This window comes from Musca autumnalis, unplaced genomic scaffold, assembly GCF_047663935.1.
Source record: "Musca autumnalis isolate F117 unplaced genomic scaffold, ASM4766393v1 scaffold_3, whole genome shotgun sequence".
Classification (NCBI taxonomy): Eukaryota; Metazoa; Arthropoda; class Insecta; order Diptera; family Muscidae; genus Musca; species Musca autumnalis.
Window position 1 is genome coordinate 133,209,980 of NW_027411866.1, and position 21,724 is coordinate 133,231,703.

Below are 21,724 nucleotides of genomic sequence, written 5' to 3' on the forward strand. Positions count from 1 at the left end.
TAATTTCTATAGAAAATATTGTTATCGACACTATTTCCTATAGAAAATATTGTTATCGACACTATTTTCTATAGAAAATATTGTTATCGACACTATTTTCTATAGAAAATATTGTTATCGACACTATTTTCTATAGAAAATACTGTTTTCGACACTATTTTCTATAGAAAATATTGTTATCGACACTATTCTCTATAGAAAATATTGTTATCGACACTATTTTCTACAGAAAATATTGTTATCGACACTATTTTCTACAAAAAATATTGTTGTCGACACTATTTTCTACAGAAAATATTGTTGTCGACACAACTTTCTATAGAAAATATTGTTATCGACACTATTTTCTACAGAAAATATTCTTATCGACACTATTTTCTACAAAAAATATTGTTGTCGACACTATTGTCTACAGAAAATTTTGTTGCCGACACAACTTTCTACAGAAAATATTGTTGTCGACACAACTTTCAATAGAAAATATTGTTATCGACACTATTTTCTACAGAAAATATTGTTATCGACACTATTTTCTACAGAAAATATTGTTATCGACACCATTTTCTGTAGAAAGTATTGTTATCGACACTATTTTCTGTAGAAAGTATTGTTTTCGACCATTTTTTTGTAAAAAATATTGTTATATAGCAAATTTTCTATATAAAATATTGCTATTGACACTGTTTTCTACAGAAAATATTGTTATCGACAACATTTTCTATAGAAAATACTGTTATCGACAACATTTTCTATAGAAAATATTGTTATCGACAACATTTTCTATAGAAAATATTGTTATCGACAACGTTTTCTATAGAAAATATTGTTATCGACAACATTTTCTATAGAAAATATTGTTATCGACAGCATTTTCTATAGAAAATATTGTTATCGACCATTTTTTTGTAAAAAAATATTGTTATATAGCAAATTTTCTATATAAAATATTGTCATTGACACTATTTTCTATAGAAAATATTGTTATCGGCGCTATTTTTTATAGTAAATATTGTTATCGACACTATTTTCTATAGAAATATATTGTTATCGGCACTATTTTCTATATTAAATATTGTTATCGACAACATTTTCTATAGAAAATATTGTTATCGACACTATTTTCTATAGAAAATGTTGTTATCGACACTATCTTCTATAGAAAATATTGTTATCGACACTATCTTCTATAGAAAATATTGTTATCGTCACTATTTTCTATAGAAAATATTGTTATCGACACTATTTTCTATAGAAAATATTGTTATCGACACTATTTTCTATAGAAAATATTGTTATCGACACTATTTTCTATAGAAAATATTGTTATCGACACTATTTTCTATAGAAAATATTGTTATCGACACTATTTTCTATAGAAAATATTGTTATCGCCCAATTTTTTTATAGAAAATATTGTTATATACCAAATTTTCTATAGAAAATATGATTATCGACCAAAATTTTTATAGATAATATTTTCTATAGATAATATTGTTATCGGCACTCTTTTCTATAGAAAATATTTTTATCGGCACTATTTTCTATGGAAAATATTGTTATCGTCAACATTTTCTATAGAAAATATTGTTATCCACCATTTTCTATAGAAAATATTGTTATCGACCTCATTTTCTGTAGAAAATGTTGTTATAGACAAGATTTTCTATAGACAATAACAATAATTCGTACTGAAAATCACAACGATTATAAAATTACATATTAAAAAATATTATTGAAAATTAGAATTTCTGGAAATAATGGAAATAATTTGCAAGAAAATATTTGTACGGCAAGACATATGCAACAAATTTTGCAGCAATCTTTATTGTTACAACAAACATTAAATCACCTGCAATAAAAAATAACTAAAAGTACCATCCTCTTCCTAATATACAAGAATAATAACAAAAATCTAATAAGATTTTTCCTTTTTGTATCATAACAGCCCAAAGGCATGTAGTGACAGAAGTAGTTGGAAAAAAAGTAAAGCACTTCAGTTGAATACGACACATGTGCACTATTGCTGCCCTAGTGCTTCATCCATAACCAACCAACCGACAACATAAATGCGACTGTAGTAAATAGTCGCTAAAGAAATGTGAAGATGTTTCTTAAAGTGGTGTTGAATTGCTGCTGCCAGGGATTTGGCTCACAACAAATGTTGCGGCAGTCATCATCATCGTCGTCTGCCTGGTAATAGTCAGAGCAATTACTATGCGGTTTACTGAACTTAAATGTTACGGAAGTAAACATGAGAACAATACATTACAAAAAAAAAAAAAAAAACAACGAGAAAAAATACATGACAGCTTTCAAACGACGAAAAACCTGTCTCATTCTTTCACGTGATAATACAGATGGGCCAGCCAACCAACAACAAAGCTTCTAGCCGTTAGCTTAAAGAATACAACAATTTCCCTGGGAATTTTGAAATAATAATAATACAAATATAATTATAATAACTTTATATAAAAAAGCAACTAATGATGGCAAGTAACGAAGATGATTATCACTCACCACCACCACCGCTAACAGCACTGCAGGCAAACAAACATAAGCGCTGTAAGATCTCCACAATTTTACACAAAATAAACAACATAATTCTTAAATTATGGTAGTTTATGAGATGACTGACTTCTTTTTGTATAATTAATTTAAAACGGTGGGAGTTTTTTCTTTGGTGAGTTGCTTATCGTGCCAGATTTGAATTTCTCTTCAGCAAAATTAAAATGTCATTTGGTTTGTAAATTATTAGGAAGAAATAGGGCATGGAACTGGCAATGTTTATGGTGTTTTTTAAAATGTTGACATTGTTTAAGAGATTTTTTAATTATTATTTTGAAAAATTATGTTAAAAACTTAAATTTGACAAAAATTAGGGCTTCATTATTTTTAAATTAGAGCCAAAATGTTACTTAAGCTACATGTAAAAACTTGCCGATGAAAATATCTCCGTAGCAATATTTTCTATAGAAAATCGTGTCGATAACAATACTTTGTAAGAGAACTGTGCGGATAATAATATTCTCTGTATAAAAATGTTACCGAAAGCAACATTTTCAAAAGAAAATCGTCTCTATAACAATATTTCTTATTTAAAATCATGTCGATAACTATATTTTTTTAAAGAAAACCGCGTAGATAGCTATATTTTCAATAACAATATTTTCTGTGGAAAATCGTGTCTATAACAATATTTTCTATAGAAAATCGTGTCGATAACAATATTTTCTATAGAAAGTCGTGTCGATAACAACATGATCTATAAAAAATTATGTCGATAACAATATTTTCTATAGAATACCTTGTCGATGGCAATATTTTCTATGGAAGAAATTGCCGATTCCAATTCTTTCTATAGAAAATCATGTCGATAACAACATTTGTTAAAGAAAATATTGTTGATAGTATTTTTTCTTTACAAAATATTGTCGATAGCGGCATTTTCTGCCGAAAATCATGTCCTTTTGATACCAACATTTCCTATAAATAATAGCTTCGACAATTATATTTTCTATAGAAAATCTTGTTGATAACAATATTTATATAGAAAATCTTATCGATAACAATACTACTATAGAAAATCATGTCGATAATAATATTTTACATAAAACATTGTTTCGATAACAATATGTTCTATAGAAAATTGTTTCGATAACAATTGTTCTATAGAAAATCTCTTAAAAAAATTTCTAAAAATTCATATTGAAAATCGCTTCAATAACAATATTTTCTACAGAAATGAGTATCGATAACAATATAGAACAGGGTGTCGATAACAATATTTTCTATAGAAAATGTCGTAGATAACAATATTTTCTATAGAAAATGTCGTCGATAACAATATTTTCTATTGAAAATCTTGTCTACAGAAAAATTTCGGTATAAGAATATTTTCTACATAAGAATATTCTATACTGAACATCATGTCGATAACAATATTTTATATAAAAAATATTTTGGGTTACAATATTTTCTTCAGAAAACATTGTCGATAATATTTTCTACAGAAAATCTTCTCGATAACAATATTTTATAGAAGATCTAGTCGATAACAATATTTTCTATAGAAAATCTAGTCGATAACAATATTTTCTATAGAAAATATTTTCGATAACAATATTTTAGTGTCGATAACAATATTTTCTATAGAAAATAGTGTCGATAACAATATTTTCGGTACAAAATAGTGCCTATAACAATATTTTCTGTAGAAAATAGTGTCGATAACAATATTTTCTATAGAAAATATTTTCTATAACAATATTTTCTATAGAAAATATTTTCTATAACAATATTTTCTATAGAAAATAGCGTCGATAAGAATATTTTCTATAGTAATTAACGTTGATAACAATATTTAATATAAAATAGTGTCGATAACAACATTTGCTATAGAAAATAGTGTCGATAATATTTTGGTGTCGATAATAATATTTTCTATAGAAAATAGTGTGGATAACAACATTTTCTATAAAAAATAGTGCCGATAACAATATTTTCTAAAGGAAAATAGTGTCGATAACCATATTTTCTATACAAAATAGTGTCGATAACAATATTTTCTATACAAAATAGTGTCGATAACAATATTTTCTATAGAAAATAGTGTCGATACAATATTTACTATAGAAAATAGTGCCGATACAATATTTACTATAGAAAATAGTGTCGATAACAATATTTTCTATAGAAAATAGTGTCGATAACAATATTTTCTATAGAAAATAGTGTCGATAACAATATTTTCTATAGAAAATAGTGTCGATAACAATATTTTCTATAGAAAATAGTGTCGATAACAATATTTTCTATAGAAAATAGTGTCGATAACAATATTTTCTATAGAAAATAGTGTCGATAGCAATATTTTCTATAGGAAATAGTGTCGATAACAACATTTTCTATAGGAAATAGTGTCGATAACAATATTTTCTATAGAAAATAGTGTCGATAACAATATTTTCTATAGGAAATAGTGTCTATAACAATATTTTCTATAGAAAATAGTGTCGTTAACAATATTTTTTACAGAAAATAGCATCGATAACAATATTTTCTATAGAAAATGTGGTCGATAACAATATTTTGCTATAGAAAATGTTGTCGATAATGAAATATTATTTCTATAGAAAATAGTGTCGATAGCAATATTTTCTATAGAAACTAGTGCCGATAACTATATTTTCTATAGGAAATAGAAAATAGTGTCGATAACAATATTTTTATAGAAAATAGTGTCGATTACAATATTTCTATAGAAAATAGTGTCGATAACTATATTTTCTATAGGAAATATAAAATAGTGTCGATAACTATATTTTCTATAGAAAATAGTGTCAATAACAATATTTTTCTATAGAAAATAGTGACGAGAACAATATTTTCTATAAAAAATAGTGTCGATAGCAATACTTTCTATAGAAAATAGCGTCGATAACAATATTTTCTATAGAAAATAGTGTCGATAACAATATTTTCTATAGAAAATAGTGCCGATAAAAATATTTTCTACAGAAAATAGTGTCGATAGAAAATAGTGCCGAAAAAAATATTAATATTTTAGTGTCGATAATAATATTTTCTATAGAAAATAGTGTCGATAACAACATTTTCTATAGAAAATAGTGTCGATAACAATATTTTCTAAAGGAAAATAGTGTCGATAACCATATTTTCTATACAAAATAATGTCGATAACAATATTTTCTATAGAAAATAGTGTCGATAATAATATTTTCTATAGAAAAGAGTGTCGGTAGCAACATTTTCTGTAGAAGTTAGTGTCGATAACAATATTTTCTTTAGAAAAAAGTGTCGATAACAATATTTTCTATAGAAAATAGCGTCTATAACTATATTTTCTATAGAAAATAGCGTTGATAACAATATATTCTATAGAAAATAGAGTCGATAGCAATATTTTCTATAGAAAATAGTTGCGATAACAATATTTTCTATATATATTTTTTTTCAATAATAATGTTTTCTGAAGAATATTATGTCAATAACAATATTTTCTGTAGAAAATAGTTTCGATAACAATATATCCTACATAAAATCGCTTCAATGACACATTTTCTATAGAAAATTTAAAAAAATTTAAAATTGCTCCCATAACAGTATTTGCTATAGAAAATAGTGTCGATAAAAATATTTTCTACAGAAAATAGTGTCGATAATAATATTTGCTATAGCAAATCTTGTCGATAACAATATTTTCTATAGAAAATCTAGTCTATAACAATATTTTCTATAGAAAATAGTGTCGATAACAATATTTTCTATAGAAAATGGTGTCGATAACAATATTTTCTATAGAATATAGTGTCGATAACAATATTTTCTATCGAAAATAGCGTTGATAACTATATTTTCTATAGAAAATCTCTTTGAAAGCAATATTTTAGTGTCGAAAACAATATTTTCTATAGAAAATAGTGTCGATAACAATATTTTCTATAGAAAATAGTTTCGATAACAATATATCCTACATAAAATCGCTTCCATGACACCTTTCTATAGAAAATTTAGCCGATAGCAATATTTTGTAAAGAAAATCGTGTCGATAACAGCACTTGCCATAGAAAAACCTTTCGACAACAGCTCTTTCATAAAAAAATCACATCGATAACAGCACTTTCTTCAAAAATTTTGTTGATAACATTTTCTATAGAAAATATTTCGGTAGACATTTTCGATAACAGCATTTTCTATTGAAAATCTTGTTGAAAAAATGTTTTGATAGAAAATCTACATCGGGCATCGATTTGATAATAACAATATTTTCAATAGAAAATCTTGTATAAAAATCTATAAAAAATTAGCAAAACTTGTGAACCGCTCTCATATCTATTATATGCTTACATCAAGTAAAAGAACACTTTTCGAGTAAAAAGTTGCAAAACTTGAAGATTGTTGCAGGTAAAGTAACAGAGCTATTATTGAAAACAAATCTTTTCATAGAAATTCAATTGGTTTCCACAGTTTTTTTAGCTGCTAGTGTCACATCAAAATGAAAAACACTTTCATCAAATAAATCTTCTGTTGTCAGAAAATCATTAAAGAACCAAAAATAATTTTCTAAAAAATACATAATAACAAAAAAACAATCATCTTTTTAAAACACCATTAAAACTATAAGCGTAATTAAAAAGTGAAATTTCTTGTGGATGTTTTGAAAATTAACTGGCTTTTAAATTTCATTAGGCAAGTGGTGGTGGAGCAGCAGTCAAAAGAAACAGAAGAAAGCCAAGAATGTTGTTTGGCAAAATTTCTAATAATTATTTTTGTTGTTGTATTCGCACACACACACACAAGCTTTACCTCTAACTTTAATTTATGCATCGAAGAAACATTGAGAGAAAGACTTAGAATTGTGTCATCATCATTTGTTTTGTTGTGTAAAAAAAACAACAATGTCACAACAACAAAAACCCATGCTGGAAATGCAATGTATTTGGAGAAAAAAAAAATAACAAATACTCGAATGAACAAACAAAATTCAGTCATGTTCTAGCCAGAAGTAAAAACAAGTCAAAACATCATTACTCATCCTACAAAACAAGCTCTCCATACATAGTACATAGTATGACGACGTCATTTATTGGCGTAGAACAGGGCTGGAAATCAGGAATATAAGAAAAAATGTGGATTGAACTTTTGGAACATAAATGTTATTACAGTGCACATATAATGTCGTTGGTTCAATACTTTACCAGAACATTGCATATTTCGAATAGCCCCTTAACTGCACTTAAGCGAAAGTTTTCAACTTTTGTGATCTGTTTGTAGGCCTCCTTGGAACTTTTGATGCAAGTTTGGAAGACATTTTACGCAAAGTCTCAGCAAAATCGGAAAAAGTGTACAGACTTAATAGGGTTCCCACCCCAGATAAATTACTCTCTCCTTTTTCGAATATTTACGACTTGTAGATGATTACTTTGTCTGACCGAGTGTATTTCATTGATCGTAAATATACTTAATTAAACACTTAATAATTTTTTATGTGAACGAAAAACAAAACTTGAGAAACTTGAGAAGTTTTTTCATTGAAATTATGGCAAATTAAAAATAACACAAAATGTGGCATTCGATGCGAAAAGTTTGTTTCTTATGATTGATAAGATTAGCTAGCATTAACTGTTAAGTAAATACTATGCATAATCTAAAAAATGTTACTTTATCAATTTATCACAAAACAAGCGAATAACTTAACTGCAAATTAACAACATTATCAGTGACAAAAATAACAAATTTCAAAAGGAGAGACTTTTTTTGAAATAGATTTTAAAACTCCGACAAAATAATAACTGATTTTAATAAATGTTAGTTGCTTTTCACTTTCACTTGATTTGCAAATTATAAAAATATATTAAAAAACTGAATGTTCTGCGAATTTATTACCGCAAATGTTAATTTTATTCTTCCAAGAAGAACTTCATTATAAATTTTGCTCACAATATTTATTAAAACAATTAACATTTATGTGTCATGTTTTCAGTGAATCATTGAATTTATTTTTAGATCATCTGCTGGTATCGGAGGAAATTCCAGAATTTGTTTCGTGTTTGAGGCGACATATTTTTTATTCAATTATACTGAAAAATTCAATTTGTAAGTTTAGCTTGTTATGCGGGTCATGTCAAATGGGTTCACAGAAAATAATAATATTAAGCATTGTTTGGCATTGAGTGGATTTCAAAAGCCGTTATGGGCTCAATCAAAAACAAAGAGACTTTTTTTGATACGGATAAATCCATACTGATTGTTGTGGAGAAGTAGTCAAAAGACTGGCCAACACCACATTAAATCCACAAAAAAAGGGAATCCATTTTACCACACAAATTTAATTATAACGTGTAAGAACGGCGTTAAGTTCGGCCAGGCCGAACATGTTATACCCCCCACCACGACTTGCATTGAAGTAAAATTAAATAATTAGTTTCCTTTCGTTTATGAAGAAGACTAAATACCAAATTTCAGCAAGTTCGGTAAAACAATATGGTTCATCTTCCAAATACCAAAATTTGGGAAGTACCGAGGGCCATATCAAAACGTCGACCTATACCTACAAATTTCTGGCGGAATGTTTTTAGACTCAAAGAAGACTAAATACGAAATTTCCAATATTTCAGTAAAACCTTCAAAATACCGAAAGTCAAGAGGTACGCTTCTATGGGGGATATAGGAACCCGCGGACCTATACTGATAATTCTCTTGTGGAATATTTTTTAACCCCATGGAAGACTAAATAACAAATCAACAGTCTTTCGACTGTTGACGTCACAACCTTCAGAATTACGAAAATCGGGAGGTACCGTTCTTCGATATATCTCCCGAAACGTGGACCTATACCGACGAATTTCAGTCAGAAAAATACTAAATTTCAGCCATTTCGGTGGGATGCTGTGGCCACAACCTTCAAAATACCGAAAATTGGGAGGTATCGTTCAATGGTGGCTATATGAAGGCGTGGACATATACCGGCAAATTTCTGGGAGGAATTTTTATACCCCCAACGAAGAGTAAGTACCAAATTTCAGCCATTTAGGTGTGATAATGAGGTTAAAACCTTCAAAATACCGTATACCTGATAGTACCGTTCTATTGGGGCTACATGAAGGCGTGGGGCTATACCGACAAATTTCATATGGAACTTTTAATACCCCAAATGAAGACCAAATACCAAATTTCAGCCATTTCGGTGGAATATTGAAGCCACAACATTCAAAATGTCGGGAATAGGGATGTACCGTTCTATGGAGCTATACTAAGGCGCGGAACAACACCGACAAATTTCTCGGAGAAAGTTGTAAACCCCCAACGAAGACAATGTACCAAATTTTAGCCATATCGGAATGATCATGAGGCAAAACCCTTTAAAATACCGAAAATCGGTAGGTTCTATGGGGGCTATATGAAGGAGGACCTAAACCGACAAATTTCATACGGAACGTTTAGTACCCCAGATGAAGACCAAATACCAAATTTCAGCCATTTCGGTGGAATATTGAGGTCACAACCTTCAAAATATCGCGAGTAGGGAGGTACCGTTCTATGGGGCTATACTAAGGCGTGGAATAATACCGACAAATTTCTCGGAGAAAGTTGTAAACCTCCAACGAAGACTATGTACCAAATTTCAGCCATTTCAGAGTGATCATGAGGCTAAAACCTTTAAAATACCGAAAATCGGGAGGTACCGTTCTATGGGGCTATATGAAGGCGAGGACCTATACCGACAAATTTCATACGGAACGTTTAGTACTCCAAATGAAGACCACATACCAACTTTCAGCCATTTTGGTGGAATTTTGAGGCCACAACCTTCAAAATATCGGAAATAGGGAGGTACCGTTCTATGGGGGCTATACTAAGGCGTGGAACAATACCGACAAATTTCTCGGAGAATGTTGTAAACCCCAACGAAGACTATGTACCAAATTTCAGTTATTTCGGAGTGATCATGAGGCTAAAACCTTTAAAATACCGAACATCGGGAGGGGCCGTTCTATGGGGGCTATATGAAGGCGAGAACCTATACAGAAAATTTCATACGGAACGTTTAGTACCCTAAATGAAGACCAAATAACAAATTTCAGACATTCCTGTGGAATTTAGGCCACAACCTTCAAAATATCGGGAATAGGGAGGTACCGTTCTATGTTAGCTATATCAAAACGTGGACCGATATAGCCCATTTGCAATACCAAACATCCTAGGAGTAATAGAAACTTCTATACCAAATTACAAAGCGCTATCTTAAAAATTGCGAGCTGGGTGCCACCGTGGTGCAATGGTATGTACACCAGCCTTGCAAGCTGAAGGTCGTGGGTTCGATTCCCCGGCCAAGCAACATCAAACAATTTTCAACGGTGGCAAAATACCCCTCAGTAATGTTGGCGACATTTCCTGAGTATTTCAGCCTTGAAAAACTTCTCCATAAGTAGTGTCTTAAGACACCCCGTTCGGACTCGGCGATAAACAGTAGGTCCCATATCATTGAGCTAAATATGAATCGGGGTGCACTCATTGATATGAGAGAAGTCTCCCTTTTTCCATCTGGGATGTTTGTGGAACAATAAAAAATAAAAAAAAACTTGATTTCAACAGACGGACATAGCTATATCGCCTTAGAATTTTACATGTCCATTAAGATAAATTCGTATTTAATTAGCGAAGACACAAACCTCTGTAGCGGAGACACAAACCGCTCTGTTAACGCTTTTGACTAACAGCGCGTCAGCAGAGCACTGTTAATGTTAACAGAACTACTCAAAAAAGGGTTTCTTTTTAAAAAATATTTTTTAGGGTCTTTTAGGAAAATTCTGCCGGGACAAAATGGGTACCATTGGAAAGCTTATCGAAAGGGTTATCCTCTGCGCTACTAAAATTTTTAAAAAATATTGCCCGATATCCCGATTTTAAGTGTTTTCGGGATAAACCCTGTAACAAGGATAATTATTTTAACCGCAGATCCTTTAAGGAAAATTCTGCCGGGACAAGATGGGTACCATTGGAAAGCTTATCGAAAGGGGTATATCCTGCGCTACTAAAATCTTTAAAAAATATTGCGCGATGTCGCGATTTTAAGTGTTTTCGGGATAAACCCTGTTATAAGGATAATTATTTTAACCACAAATCCTTTAAGGAAAATTCTGCCGGGACAAGATGGGTACCATTGGAAAGCTTATCGAAAGAGCTATCCCCTGCGCTGGTAAAATATTTAAAAAATATTGCCCGATGTCGCGATTTTAAGTGTTTTCGGGATAAACCCTGTTATAAGGATAATTATTTTAACCACAGATCCTTTAAGGAAAATTCTGCCGGGACAAGATGGGTACCATTGGAAAGCTTATCGAAAGAGCTATCCCCTGCGCTGGTAAAATATTTAAAAAATATTGCCCGATGTCGCGATTTTAAGTGTTTTCGGGATAAACCCTGTTATAAGGATAATTATTTTGATATGAAGGATATAAGGGAAAATTCTGCCGGGACAAGATGGGTACCATTGGAAAGCTTATCGAAAGGGCTATCCCCTGCTCTACTAAAATCTTTAAAAAATATTGCCCGATGTCGCGATTTTAAGTGTTTTCGGGATAAACCCTGTTATAAGGATAATTATTTTAACCACAGATCCTTTAAGGAAAATTCTGCCGGGACAAGATGGGTACCATTGGAAAGCTTATCGAAAGAGCTATCCCCTGCGCTGGTAAAATATTTAAAAAATATTGCCCGATGTCGCGATTTTAAGTGTTTTTGGGATAAACCCTGTAACAAGGATAATTATTTTAACCACAGATCCTTTAAGGAAAATTCTGCCGGGACAAGATGGGTACCATTGGAAAGCTTATCGAAAGAGCTATCCCCTGCGCTGGTAAAATCTTTAAAAAATATTGCCCGATGTCGCGATTTTAACTGTTTTCGTGATAAACCCTGTTATAAGGATAATTATTTTAATATAAAGGATATAAGGGAAAATTCTGCCGAGACAAAACGGGTACCATTGGAAAGCTTATCGAAAGAGCTATCCCCTGCGCTGGTAAAATATTTAAAAAATATTGCCCGATGTCGCGATTTTAAGTGTTTTCGGGATAAACCCTGTTATAAGGATAATTATTTTAACCACAAATCCTTTAAGGAAAATTCTGCCGGGACAAGATGGGTACCATTGGAAAGCTTATCGAAAGAGCTATCCCCTGCGCTGGTAAAATATTTAAAAAATATTGCCCGATGTCGCGATTTTAAGTATTTTCGGGATAAACCCTGTTATAAGGATAATTATTTTAACCACAGATCCTTTAAGGAAAATTCTGCCGGGACAAGATGGGAACCATTGGAAAGCTTATCGAAAGGGCTATCCCCTGCGCTGGTAAAATATTTAAAAAATATTGCCCGATGTCGCGATTTTAAGTGTTTTTGGGATAAACCCTGTAACAAGGATAATTATTTTAACCACAGATCCTTTAAGGAAAATTCTGCCGGGACAAGATGGGTACCATTGGAAAGCTTATCGAAAGGGCTATCCCCTGCGCTGGTAAAATATTTAAAAAATATTGCCCGATGTCGCGATTTTAAGTGTTTTTGGGATATTTTACCAGCGCAGGGGATAGCTTTTTCGATAAGCTTTCCAATGGTACCCATCTTGTCCCGGCAGAATTTTCCCTTATATCCTTCATATCAAAATAATTATCCTTATAACAGGGTTTATCCCGAAAACACTTAAAATCGCGACATCGGGCAATATTTTTTAAATATTTTACCAGCGCAGGGGATAGCTCTTTCGATAAGCTTTCCAATGGTACCCATCTTGTCCCGGCAGAATTTTCCTTAAAGGATCTGTGGTTAAAATAATTATCCTTATAACAGGGTTTATCCCGAAAACACTTAAAATCGCGACATCGGGCAATATTTTTTAAAGATTTTAGTAGAGCAGGGGATAGCCCTTTCGATAAGCTTTCCAATGGTACCCATCTTGTCCCGGCAGAATTTTCCCTTATATCCTTCATATCAAAATAATTATCCTTATAACAGGGTTTATCCCGAAAACACTTAAAATCGCGACATCGGGCAATATTTTTTAAATATTTTACCAGCGCAGGGGATAGCTCTTTCGATAAGCTTTCCAATGGTACCCATCTTGTCCCGGCAGAATTTTCCTTAAAGGATCTGTGGTTAAAATAATTATCCTTATAACAGGGTTTATCCCGAAAACACTTAAAATCGCGACATCGGGCAATATTTTTTAAATATTTTACCAGCGCAGGGGATAGCTCTTTCGATAAGCTTTCCAATGGTACCCATCTTGTCCCGGCAGAATTTTCCTTAAAGGATTTGTGGTTAAAATAATTATCCTTATAACAGGGTTTATCCCGAAAACACTTAAAATCGCGACATCGCGCAATATTTTTTAAAGATTTTAGTAGCGCAGGATATACCCCTTTCGATAAGCTTTCCAATGGTACCCATCTTGTCCCGGCAGAATTTTCCTTAAAGGATCTGCGGTTAAAATAATTATCCTTGTTACAGGGTTTATCCCGAAAACACTTAAAATCGGGATATCGGGCAATATTTTTTAAAAATTTTAGTAGCGCAGAGGATAACCCTTTCGATAAGCTTTCCAATGGTACCCATTTTGTCCCGGCAGAATTTTCCTAAAAGACCCTAAAAAATATTTTTTAAAAAGAAACCCTTTTTTGAGTAGTTCTGTTAACATTAACAGTGCTCTGCTGACGCGCTGTTAGTCAAAAGCGTTAACAGAGCGGTTTGTGTCTCCGCTACAGAGGTTTGTGTCTTCGCTAATTAAATACGAATTTATCTTAATGGACATGAATTTTACCCTGATCATATATCATAAGCTTAAGAAAGAGGTAGATACTCCAATAATTACTCAAGAAAAATGTATACCACGATTTTTTATTATTTCTTCGTAGTGGCAAAAGTGTCTCTATATTCACTCATGGGTTGTCGGTTTCAGTCTTTCACGGTCTTTGCACATCCAATGCCAGTTCACCTACGAGAACGTTAAAAGACATGGATTAAGTAGTTGGGTTGGTAACATACCCCACCAAAAACTCCCTACTAGAAAAAAGCTAAATAAAATCCAAATTATCCCCATTAATGATGATGACCTGAACCTGGAATGTTCCCACTCTTTACAAAGAGGATCAGTTTTGGAACTGGCAGAATTAGATGAAAATTACTAAAGTGATATCATTGACTTGCAGGAAGTGCGGTGGAAAGGTAAGGGTATCACAACAACAATTAAAGTGGCGTTATTATAGCTGCCATAAAAACAAGAATTGAGTTTGGCTTCGATTTGTAGTCAATTGGTATACACAAGGCAGTGTCCGTCATCATACAATTTACAAGAATATTCGACCAGGGACCGTTACGACAACAAGTATCTGTTTGTGTTCGTATATTTTGTCCATGGTGAGATGTAATGGATGTAGGGAATGGGTGCACTTTCGAGGCTGCTCTGGTGTTAGCCGCCACCAAGACTACTGCGATATGAGTTATGTTGCTGCTTGATGGCCCAGAACATCACCCAGAGTGTCTCTAACTTCGTCGTTGGAATACGAAACACTTCCGCAGTCTTGTTTTATTCTAGTGACACATACGTGGAATGTATGAAGGTAGCAGTAAAGTGTGGAACTGCCGACGTAGAGTTGCTTAATGTGAACATATTGCCGATGAATATTCGCTTTTAGAGGACAATAACCGGCTGGTGGTAGGGGACTTCAATGCTCATCATGAACTATGGTATTCCATCCTAGGCAAATGAGCTTTATGGGTTTCGGCGTAGAAACCCTGTAGACCCAAGAGCTAGGGAATTTACTCTTGAAGTCAATAGGCTAGTATGCGATCATAAGCCGAACAATTAGGTAGACCACCTTATGCAATGCAACATTGGCTCGGGATTATGTAAATTGTGGGCAACGGTTATATCACTTTTGAATCTTGGAAAGATGATAGAACTGCTGTTACTTTTGAAGGTGTGACAATGACAGACCCGAAGAGGTGTATCTGTTATTTTAACCGGCAATTTAAAAAGTACTCCAAGAGTGATAGGGGCGTATACTGCCATAATTTACATTGAGCGATGTTACAGATGTAATACGAAACGTGACATAATTCAAAGCGTTGGGCCCACACGAAATCTTTATGGGAATGCCTAAGTAACTGGATGAACCCGGAGTTGAGAAATTGATAAGCCACCCATATTGTACCAAATGCCTGAAAACTTGTCAGGGTAGCGGCACCACCCTGAAGCCAGGCAGCGACGCCAGCAGTCGCCAGTAGTTAATGTTATAATTCTTTACTTCTCCACATGATGAGAGGCTATTGCCAGTGGTTCAATATCAAATGCAACAGCATTATACGCCATATCCACACATGTCAATCGAGATCTGAACCAGAGCACCGACCGAACAGTGATGGTGGTTATTAACCTATCGAAACCCTTCGATATCGCAACCACGCCTAGCTGTTCGAGGATATAGAAAACACTTCCATACAGCGTGTTTTAAACGTTGGACAATTAACTATATGTGTGGACGCCAATCGTTTGTGGAATTCAGAAATAAGATGTCTACGACTCGTTGAGTGAATGAGAGAGTTCCCCAATGCATGATATTTCCGAAACTGTTTAACCTCTACCTTTCTGAAATACCACACAACCCAGACGTCATAGATATCATAATGAATGATGATTGCACAAACCTTGCATCAGGTCCTATCGTCGATGAAAAATGTGATAGGTTATCTACATAGCTGACTTAGTCTGGTTCTTTTATCTGAAGATTACTAAAATATCATCCGCTAAATCCACTGCCACACTGTTCGATGATGTCCTGATTCCGACCACTAACTACATCAATGTATTAGGTGAAACTTAAGACTTAATTCATATTGGACTGAATGTCACAGCTCGATACCCAACCCAAGCCCTGCATGATACTCTGCATCTATGAGTAACTGCCTAGGTAAACACACCCTATTCTTTCTGGACGCAGCTAGTTTGCAGAATTTTGGACGCAGAGGTACCAAACCGGATAACTGAAAACGATATACTAACAAACAGATTTAGGTTGCAACGACATACCTGACCACAAAAAAGATGATAGATACACTTCTCAAATTACAGACCATTTGTCTACTTCCCATATATAATCATATGTGGGGCTACATCTGTCAAATCCTGAAAAAGGCACAAGAAAGACATACCGATACATAAAGCGAAAACTAGGAAGCAAAAATGCTTTTATAGCGACATATGGAACCATCAAAAATCCTGCAAACGTCCTGAAACAGTGCGAATTGGATAACACAATTAATTGGTGTGTAATTAATGCAGGGCTCCGATTTACTTGCGAGTGAAAATTTGCGGGGACGTGGTAAGTTTTTTTGGGTGCAATTGTTTTGTTGGGGATCGGGTACGTTTTATGGGGGGTGGATTAAGTTTTTGTTTGGTAGGGGGAAGTGGGCAAGTTTCCACCTCAAATCGCTTGAATTCGAGAAGAGTTTCACTCGCGAGTGGAATTCGAGCGAATATTCGGAGCTCTGAATTAATGTGTGTGTCACCCTAATCTTCAAATTGTGATGGAAGACTACCTAGGCCCATTCCACCTAGATGAATTCTCCAAACTGTTTCATTCTAGCACAATGATGTTCGGGTTAAAATTGCATTATCAAATAATATACAACAAAGTCTACAAAGCCCTATACCAAATAATGTCTGCTCCCGCACCTGCAAGAATCTACAAATTTTTACTACGGTTGCAGATTTGTCCTTTATAATATCGAAAAAATAGTAAAAATTAGGAAACAAATTGATTTTTTCAAATTGTAAATTTTCTCTAAGTAGCCGGCCTTCGGCCGGATATTTAAAACTTTCTCCTATGGACAGGTGCAAATGTCGGGCACGGAAACAAAATTTTCTTTTAAATTTCATTTCATTTATTTATTTCTACATTGTAATATAAATAAGCCAATATGGCCAATATCTTATATTAACTATATACATAACCCTATAAAAACTAAATTATTTACATAAAAAAATTGTAAATGTTTTCCACGTAAACAATGCAATTTTCGGAACTTCAGAGACCCATATCCCGGGAAGTATGGACATCCCCCCGAAAAGCTTTATATTTTTTGTAATCAGGACGAGAAGATATACCCATGGTGAAAATTTCAGATTTTTATACCCTCAGCCTTTAGGCTATGAAGGGTATATACACTTTCATACGGGCAAAATGTGCCTCATCGAAATAATGGTTTTAGACCCCAAGTGTATGTTTGGACGAAATGTGTTTCAGACAATTTGGAGTCGATTGAGCAATGTCCGTCCGTCTGTCTGTCTGGCTGGCTGGAGCGCACGATAACTCTCGAAGGGATGTCCAAACTTAGTTTAAGTTCGAAGATGAGCTATATCGGTCCACTCCTTCCGGTACCTCCCCCACAAAAGTTCGAAAATGTTCGGAAAATTTGTACGCACGATAACTCTTAAAGGGTGTAACCGATTTGGACCATACTTTGCCCATCGTGGAGCGTGCACCAGACTTAGATCAGGTTTTAATATGGACTCAATCGGTCCACTCCTTCGGGTACCTCCCACACAAAATTTTGGAAAAGTTCAGTTTAGGTACATCTCTCGAATCGCTTTGATTTTTGCTTTAGCAACTTGTATTCACTACCCTCCATACGACGGTATAAGTTTCATCAGGGGCAAGTCCATACTTCCTGAGAAAATAGCCTGAAAGTTGCAAAAAACCCCTATGACACCGTGTGAGGAGGTTGGAGGGCAAAATAACTCTCGAACAGGTCTGCCGATTCGGTCCAAAGTTTGGCCTTAGTAATATTTTGTCCAAACATATTTTAAGTTCGAAGATAAGCCATATCGGTCCACTCCTTCAGGTACCTCCCCCACAAAAGTTCAAAAATGTTCGGAAAAATTGTGAGTACGATAACTCTTGAAGAGAGTGGCCGAATTGGTCCATACTTTACACATCCTAATATATCTACCAGATATAGATCAGGTTCAAATATGGTCTATATTTGTCCACTCCATCCGGTACCTCCCACTCAAAATTTCGGATAAGACCTGCTTTCGAATCACTTTGATTTTTGTTGAAGCAACTTGCATTGCTGCCTCAATTGCGATGGTAAAAGTTGTTTCAGGGGCAAGTTCATACTTCTTGAGCAAACATCCCTGAAGTTCTAAAAAACCCCTATGGTACTTTTGATATTAAATCCTAATCAACATTTTTGTCAGTTCAAACACCCAAAATTTTTAAAACTCCCTAAATACATGCGTTTTTTGGAAAAAAAAAAATTGTTTCAATATACACAGGCTGAGGGTACCTATATCTCTGTCGGCAAAGCCGACTGATACTTTTTTACTTGTTCTGCCAGGGGTTCGTAAAATCAATTTATTAGTAAATTATTGCACTTCTGGGACAGATCAATAAATAAATCACAGACAGCACTCATGAATCCGAATCCTAGATAAGTATGACTTAGATCGTGCGATTGCATTTTAATCCCACAACGAACTTTTCTAATGAAGATCTCCCGGAAAAACATTTCAACTCTTGTAACTGGACAGAAAACTTTACAAACAAACCAAGAAGCAGCACTCTAGGCCTAGGTACATAAGAAGCCTTGCTTGATAAAATAAAAAAGAAAAGGGCAACCTAGTTCAAAAATTGGCTTGGGCTTCTTTATTCTTTTATCAGAAGCTAGCAAGGCAAGCAGGCGAGGCAGCTTATGTACCCAGGCCTTCACTTCTTTACTTCACATTAGAATATCAAAACAAAACAAATGTTTTATAGAAGTCATGGCAATATCTGTCAAAGTTTGCATTAAAATAGACACCCCGTGTTACAACTCCATTATGTAACGACATCTTCATTATTGTTCTGTTAAAAATACCATTCGATCCTTATCAAAAAACCTCATCCTTTACAAAACACTGGAAGCCAACTATCTTTTTGCTTCCCATAGTAAGAACAATACAAACAATAGGGAAAAACGAATAGGAAGGAAGTGTGACAGCGCAAATAAATGAGTACTTCAATTCAAATAAGAATTATAAGAGAGGACACGGCGAGAGTGAGAGAAATCTAATGACATTTTTCCTAGAGCAAAGTTCAAATAGGAATTTTCGTTTGGCATGCACATGCCAACCAACAACAACAAATCATTAAAAAAGGGTGGTGAAAAGAAATACGTCATCATTTGATGCAAAATAGAAGAAAAAAACTTTGAAAACAATTCATTCAAAAGGCCAGCCGATTGTTTCAGGCAATGACATGAATGGCAACTAGACTGTGTTGCTTTGCTGATAAAATTAATGGACATTGATTAGTGAAATGAATACATTTTTGGACAGTCTGACAGACACACAGCAGAAACCAGAATAGGAGGAAAGTAAATTACCATCACAATACTCCAAAGACATGGATACACGCGAAATATACACACCATATGCTATGCTCGCTCATAAAAGGGAGTGGTACGTGCTGGCAAGGGGTAGCGGGGGAGATGAATGCCAGCGAAAAGTAACACAACGTCAGTCTGTCGGCAACCAAAACAATGTGAAACAGAATTTGCTTTTTCAAAAAAAGAATTCCACAAGAGGCGTTGTCTGCACGGTTGTTGGCTAGATGAATGAACGGATGACTATGATGGTATTCATAATAAACATACCCATTTAAATGAGATGAAACATCAGCAACATTTTTACAGAATTGTCAAGCTCAAAAATTAGTTGCAATGGAAATGTAAAACACTTTATAGAACACTTCCAATTAGAATTGAATATTGTCTAAAATTTGCAGACAGGGGCAGGGCACATTCAAACACAATTCGCAACATTTTTCCGGTTACTCATTTCCATACCATATGCGTGTTAGGTTGTTTTTCACTTACCTCTTTTTATTTCTTGATTCTAAGACTGCTGGAATGAATAATCCTTAATCCTGACAGTGGTAACGCGAATGTGTGTGTTTGTGATGAAACTCTTGTTGTGGAATTTTTTCTTTACCAAAAAGCTTATTACTTTGTATAAAAACGGGCGATTAGGAAAAATTTCACTTTCCTCTTTAGTAAATGCTTTTTTTTACCAAAAAAATTGTCACAATTTTCTATTTGCTTCTTGTGTGCTTTGCTTTCTTCACTACTCTTTTTTTCGGAATATGTTATTTTTTGCACAGATATTTGCGCGTTTTCTCTTCGTTGATTTTTTTTTTGCTTACTGTTGCTTATACTTTTCGTTCGCGTGAAAAACGCATGAACATTTGTAATATTTAATTAAAAATATTAAATAATTTTATTATCAAATTTTTTGATTATTGTATAAATAAATGCAGACAGACTTTCTGCAGTTTTAAAGTATTTGAGGATATTTTTCTTGTTTTTCTTTCGCTTCTTCTTTTCAGCACGACGAACGCTTGCAAACTCTCTGAACTCGACGAATACGAATTAGGGATAGGTAAGTTGACTTTCGATTAATCGATTTTTGTTGTTTGAAAAGTCTAAATATAGCAGTCGACTTTTATTATAGAGAAAATCGAATAGTCGACTTTTGTGGTCGATTTTATGCCATGTTCATACCAGCATTTGAATCATGTCGTTCGTTCTCATAATTACGTACACGAATTAACCCGTTCATACCACATGCTACACAATTCATAGCAACATGATTCATATTTTCATAGTTTTTGTTTACTGATTTTAAAGAAAGTTTCAGTCAAAAGACGAGTGAAGTTAATTGATATGCACTGAAAAAATATTTGTCCTTCTTTTAGATAACTATTTAATATTAAATTATGTTAGTTCCATTCATGTTTTCTATTTTTTCTCACAATTTTGGTGTTTTCAGTATATTTTCAAATTTTTCTATTTTAAAAATTAACGAGAGAGAGACCTGCCAACATAACTTTTTGGTATACGGACTTTCCGGCAGGCATTTGATATTTGTTTCTACGCGAATTTGAAACGATGGACAAGAAATGCAAGTGCAATGATAGAGAAGACACAATTTGCTATGATTTGAATATATACTAGTCATTAAACCGTTTACGTTTCATTCATATTTTGCAGTTTTTCTAAAAATGTTTGGGTTTTTAATAAATTTTTAAATTTTGTATTTTTCCTGTCATAATTAAAGAAGGGAGCTATCCATGATATTAATAGTTTTCGGCCTATTTCCATA

The 21,724-nt window shown here is 33.4% G+C and overlaps 1 protein-coding gene across 2 annotated transcripts in view; it reads right to left on the bottom strand.

The window, feature by feature from the left end:
• Positions 1 to 21,023, bottom strand: part of Rala (Ras-like protein A) — a 103,060-nt gene extending 82,037 nt beyond the window's left edge. The window contains exon 1 of one of the 2 annotated variants that reach the window (XM_073974461.1): positions 20,440 to 21,023. The gene's annotated coding sequence lies outside the window, so the exon portion shown is untranslated. The remainder of the gene's footprint in view (positions 1 to 20,439) is intronic. The other variant, XM_073974460.1, reaches the window with a different exon arrangement.
• Positions 21,024 to 21,724: the final 701 nt, after the last annotated feature.